This window comes from Salmo salar, unplaced genomic scaffold (assembly GCF_905237065.1).
Source record: "Salmo salar unplaced genomic scaffold, Ssal_v3.1, whole genome shotgun sequence".
Taxonomy (NCBI): Eukaryota; Metazoa; Chordata; class Actinopteri; order Salmoniformes; family Salmonidae; genus Salmo; species Salmo salar.
In genome coordinates, this window is record NW_025547562.1 from 36,485 (window position 1) to 41,080 (window position 4,596).

At 41.6% G+C, this 4,596-nt stretch overlaps 1 long non-coding RNA gene across 1 annotated transcript; it reads left to right on the forward strand.

Annotated features, from left to right (window-relative positions):
* Window positions 1-372: 372 nt before the first annotated feature.
* On the forward strand, window positions 373-783 carry LOC123731974 (uncharacterized). Its single transcript, XR_006762953.1, has 2 exons — window positions 373-484; window positions 732-783. It is a non-coding gene; the product is annotated as an uncharacterized lncRNA (long non-coding RNA).
* The last annotated feature ends 3,813 nt before the right edge of the window (window positions 784-4,596 follow it).

The window sequence follows — 4,596 nt, forward strand, 5'->3', positions numbered from 1 at the left end:
TGAAAACATGCTTTTCGGTCTTAATTTAAGGTTAGGGTTGGGTATACGGTTAGCAGTGTGGTTATGGTAAAGGCTAGGTCTAAAATCACATTTTAAGAAGATACATTGTAGAAATAGGCAGAGTTTCTGACTTTGTGGCTGTGGTAGTCCTTTATACCTCAGTAGTGGTAACTAGTGACGACCGTTGATGTCATCAGTAAAACAGCTGGAGGTGGGGCACCAGTGTGTGACGGATGTACAAGGTATCCAATGGCAAACGACAACATGGGTTCAAAATCAAGCAGTGACCCAATCATCATTGAGTAAATCTAAAGCTCGCCTTAGTATCAACCCCCTCTCTTCTCGCTTCCCCTGAACAACACGGCCCTTTTTAAGTTCAGTGGGGGGAAGAGAAAGGGGACTCTGAAATACGAAGACAAAAAGACACAAAACAGACCTGAAAGGGCCCTGTCTTCTACACGGGAAGACTATTGTCACATCAAAGGTTGATTATATGTTAACATTTCATATTTGCATCATTCATTATTGGCTAGCTATAACTAAAGCGGGTAGCTTGGTTTGTTAGCTAACTAACATCGGCTAGCTAGCTTGAACTAACTAGCTAGCTACAACACGGAAGGGAAAGTAAAGCCAAATTACATTTTTTCCCCCCTCAATTTGACATAACAAAATATAAGCTGCCCAGTTGTTTGTTTAACTTGATCGGTACTTGTTTTTTTGTCTCATCGAAGAAGCAACACGAAACGAAGGTCTTGACTGCCTGAACCACGACAAAAAAATAAGTAAAATGGCGGAGCCGGACAAATTAAACATCGACTCCATAATACAGCGTCTTCTGGAAGGTGAGGATTTGCACTTAACTAGGAATCAAGCCACTTAATTTGATTAATTACGAATCAGTTGTTATTTGGATTTTTGTATTTTCAAAGAAGCGTCGGAATTCTAATGATGTCTGGTGTATGTTAGCGTAGTTAGTAGGCTTAACGTCAAGTTAGCTGTTCTCTTTGAAAACGATGGGTCCTGGTTAGAGTGCGAGATAACGTTACCTAGGTCTACGAACTAGTAGGGCAAATGAGAGATGGCTGGCTTGCTGCTTCAATCTTTATCACTCGGCCTGAAGTGCCCATTTTGTTGTAATATTAGTATTAATGGCAAATCATTATTAAGATGACAAACACGACTATTTTACGATGGTGCTGTGTTAGCTAACTAACTCTAGCTAGTTACTTTAACGTTAAATATGTTCCGTGTTCTGTCTGGTGTATGCTGTTATAAAAATGAATGCGAAGCTAGCCACTAACCTCGGTTAGGAGGTTTTGTTTGCCAGTATTTAGCTAGCTATGTCTAACACACACCGGTTATACTGTAGCCTAGGCAGAAGATAGTACAGATCTTGCGCCCATGTACTATCGTCTAGGTTGGATGTGCATTCCCGGTAATACACTAGTGTCCCCCTATGGATCGGCTTGTACATAAAACATCCTCCATTCAAGGGAAATATGCATACTTTATTTTTGAAGCACAATTTACCACCACAATTGTTTATATTTTTGGACAATCTAATATGTCGCACACCATGTTCAACCAAGAATGTGCCATATCCTAAATTGTCCTTAAAGACAAATTGTTTCATAAAGTAAAAGCTAGTTAAGGAGGAAAGTGATGCATTTGCAGCCTGAATGGAGGATGCTCTATGTCGGAGCAGGCCCATTGCAATTCATGCCTGGATGAGGGAGAAGCATACTTAAGCATGTTTTTCAGGGCTGCGGATGCAATTATCATGTGCTGAAAGCGTACTTGCTGAAGTAATAACTTGCTTTTATTGTTTAAATGCAAGCTACAGTAGGTTTAGCCATATCATTAGTGGTTGGTTACACAGAGTGAAGGGCACCAATGGGTCACACTGGCTTTCATTCGGTGCAACTGTTTCCACCATGATAACGTACTACTGTGATACTCCAAATTCCATGGACAGGAAACATCAGTGCCCTGGTTTTAGACTCTTATCTGTCTAAAGAAGGCCAATGGCCTTTACTACATTATAAAGTAAAGGGAATATCCAGATTTGGGTTTGTTTTTCATTGGCCAAGTAGCTTATAGCAGGGCTGAAAGTTGTGCACACTGTAAACACTAGAGGTGGAAACATTATGGCACATTACATTCTCTGCGATTGCAGTAGATTTGTAATGTAATGGAGTGTTAGCTTCCGTCACTCTCCTTGCCCCAACCTGGACTTGAACCAAGGACCCTCTGAACACCGCCAACTTTCACCCAAGAAGCATCATTACCTATAGCTCCACAAAAGCAGTGTCCCTTCAAGTGCTAGGGAAACAACTACTTCAAGCTCTGAGCCAGCACTAGTAGTAATTGAACACTACTAGCCCGCACCACTAGGTATTTCACATCGGCTACCGAAGCATGAATAGTAGAAATATGGGCAGACTTGGGGAATGTGAGGGGACAGTGTTGTTTGCAAGTAGCAGTCCTAATGTCTTTCTTTCTCTTGGGTTTTTACTCTGAACACGTCTTTTGTTATGGGCAGCTTATGGACGATTGATGGATTAAAACGATTCCGCTTATCCGTGTTTCTGTTTGTGACCACCACACCACTCTTGGAGTATTGTGGAGGTTAATGACTGTTGAATAATATGTAGGCGTTAGTGTTTGGTGCATGGGAGAAGTTGTCTATACCACACAGGTTTGCCTACCCTCAGTCCTGGCCACTCCTTAGATTTATGATGGCTTCTATAGTAACAGATATGAGCCTTGGGGACTGTGTGTGTACATGGGGGCAGAAGCAAACTTATGATCTGTATGATAAATGTTGTGTAATGGGAGACCTGAGGCTGTCAGACCAACATAAACCCCTCCAGCTACTAAATCTGCAGGGGCCTTCCGCTGTAATGAGCACAGTGGCTGAGCCAGACATGAGCTTCTGCTGGCCTGGGAACAGTTCAGAAAACAGGAAGTGGGGCATTCTGCTGCTCTTGGAACTTGTCTAGTTAGATTTTTTTTTTAAATGCTCTCTCTCCAAGTCTGGTCTAACTGGTTTAAAAGTCACATCAGGTGTTCAAACCCCTGAATCTGCTGTTTTGTTCTTCCCTTTTTGAAATCTATTGATCTAGATGTATACAGATTATTACTGTATCAATTTATAGGCTATCGCTTATTTATGTTTTGACAATTATTGAATGTAATGGTACTGCAGTTAACCTAGACATTTTCACATGTCTGTTTTCTCTGTGTTATTGCTCCTCTACATCATGGTAATAGCGGTGCATCATGTTGTAGGGCTCCACCACAGATAGAACAATAATCCAGACATTTCATCGGATGTATAAGTGTGAAGCATCCGATTGACACTTCCACTCACTACCTAAATGGTGATGAGAGAGAGCCCAGTGGCCGGCAGTGAGCCAAGATGGAACGAGATGGATTTTTGCCGACATCGTGATCATTTTCTCCTCGATGAAACATTTGACCTCAACAGTTTTCTGTTCTCAAAGCTAGAATCCGTTATGAAGAGTGGACTAAGTTTTGGAGATTTTACCCTTTGTCAAAGTCAAACAATTAAAATGTTGTTTAGGAGGAGTGCAAGGGCAAATTGAGTTGTTGCACACACACACACTTCAGAGTAGGTGTTCCTTAACGGAAATATGCTAGAAACGCGTAATAGGACCTCTCTTGCTCTTGCTTGGCTCTGCCCACTCCTTGCTTGTTCTCCCCACTATGACTCATTTGTTCCGTTGGAAACGCCAGGCTGTGCTCTATCTTGGGTTAGTTATAAAAATCTTTGGCTCCACCATGTTGTCTGTCTCCAACTGTTTGAACAACATACTAGCCTGTCCACTTTGTCGTTCTTCCACAATGAAATCAGGTAGGGGACTGTGGATCGGTCTCTGTTCGATACGTTAGTAAGAACGCCATCTCCGACAGCGCTGGCCCGAGTTTGATGAAACTTGGGTGAACGATGTCACTGATTGGCCCAAGGCAGGAGCTATAGTAATTAACTGAAATTTGTGAGTCACACCAGAGAGGAAGAGGTGAAGCGAGAGGGATAGCTGGGCCCAAAATCTGTCTTCTCCAGCAGATGGTGTTTTTATATGGAGGTCAATGCTTTATCTTGGCCAGGTCGCAGTTGTAAATGAGAACTTAACTCAACTAGCTTACCTGGTTAAATAAAGGTGAAATATGTATATATATTTTAAATGGGTGTTGAATTTGGTTAACAAAACCATGGAATGGCTTATTTGCTACTTAATTGATCAAATAGAAATTTCATAATGTTTTAGTTGTTAGTTTTTATGCTCATTGCACATTTATAAAACAGGCTAGACAGCTTAGTAGATTAGACAGGGTCTGCTCTGTGCTAAATTTTGGGATTTGAGACATAAAGGGTGTCATTGGGAAGGTTCACTTTTCTACTACAGTAAAATGTCTCGAATGTGTTTCGGTGTCCATATGAGTGATTCTGTTGTACCAAACCTCAAATGCAAATGGCCAGTTTAAACTGCTTGTTGTCATAGAGAAAGAAGTAGTCTAACAACTTTGTTGTTGTGAGTGGCAGGGGAGGGGCTTGGTGTGAATGGGAAGGTG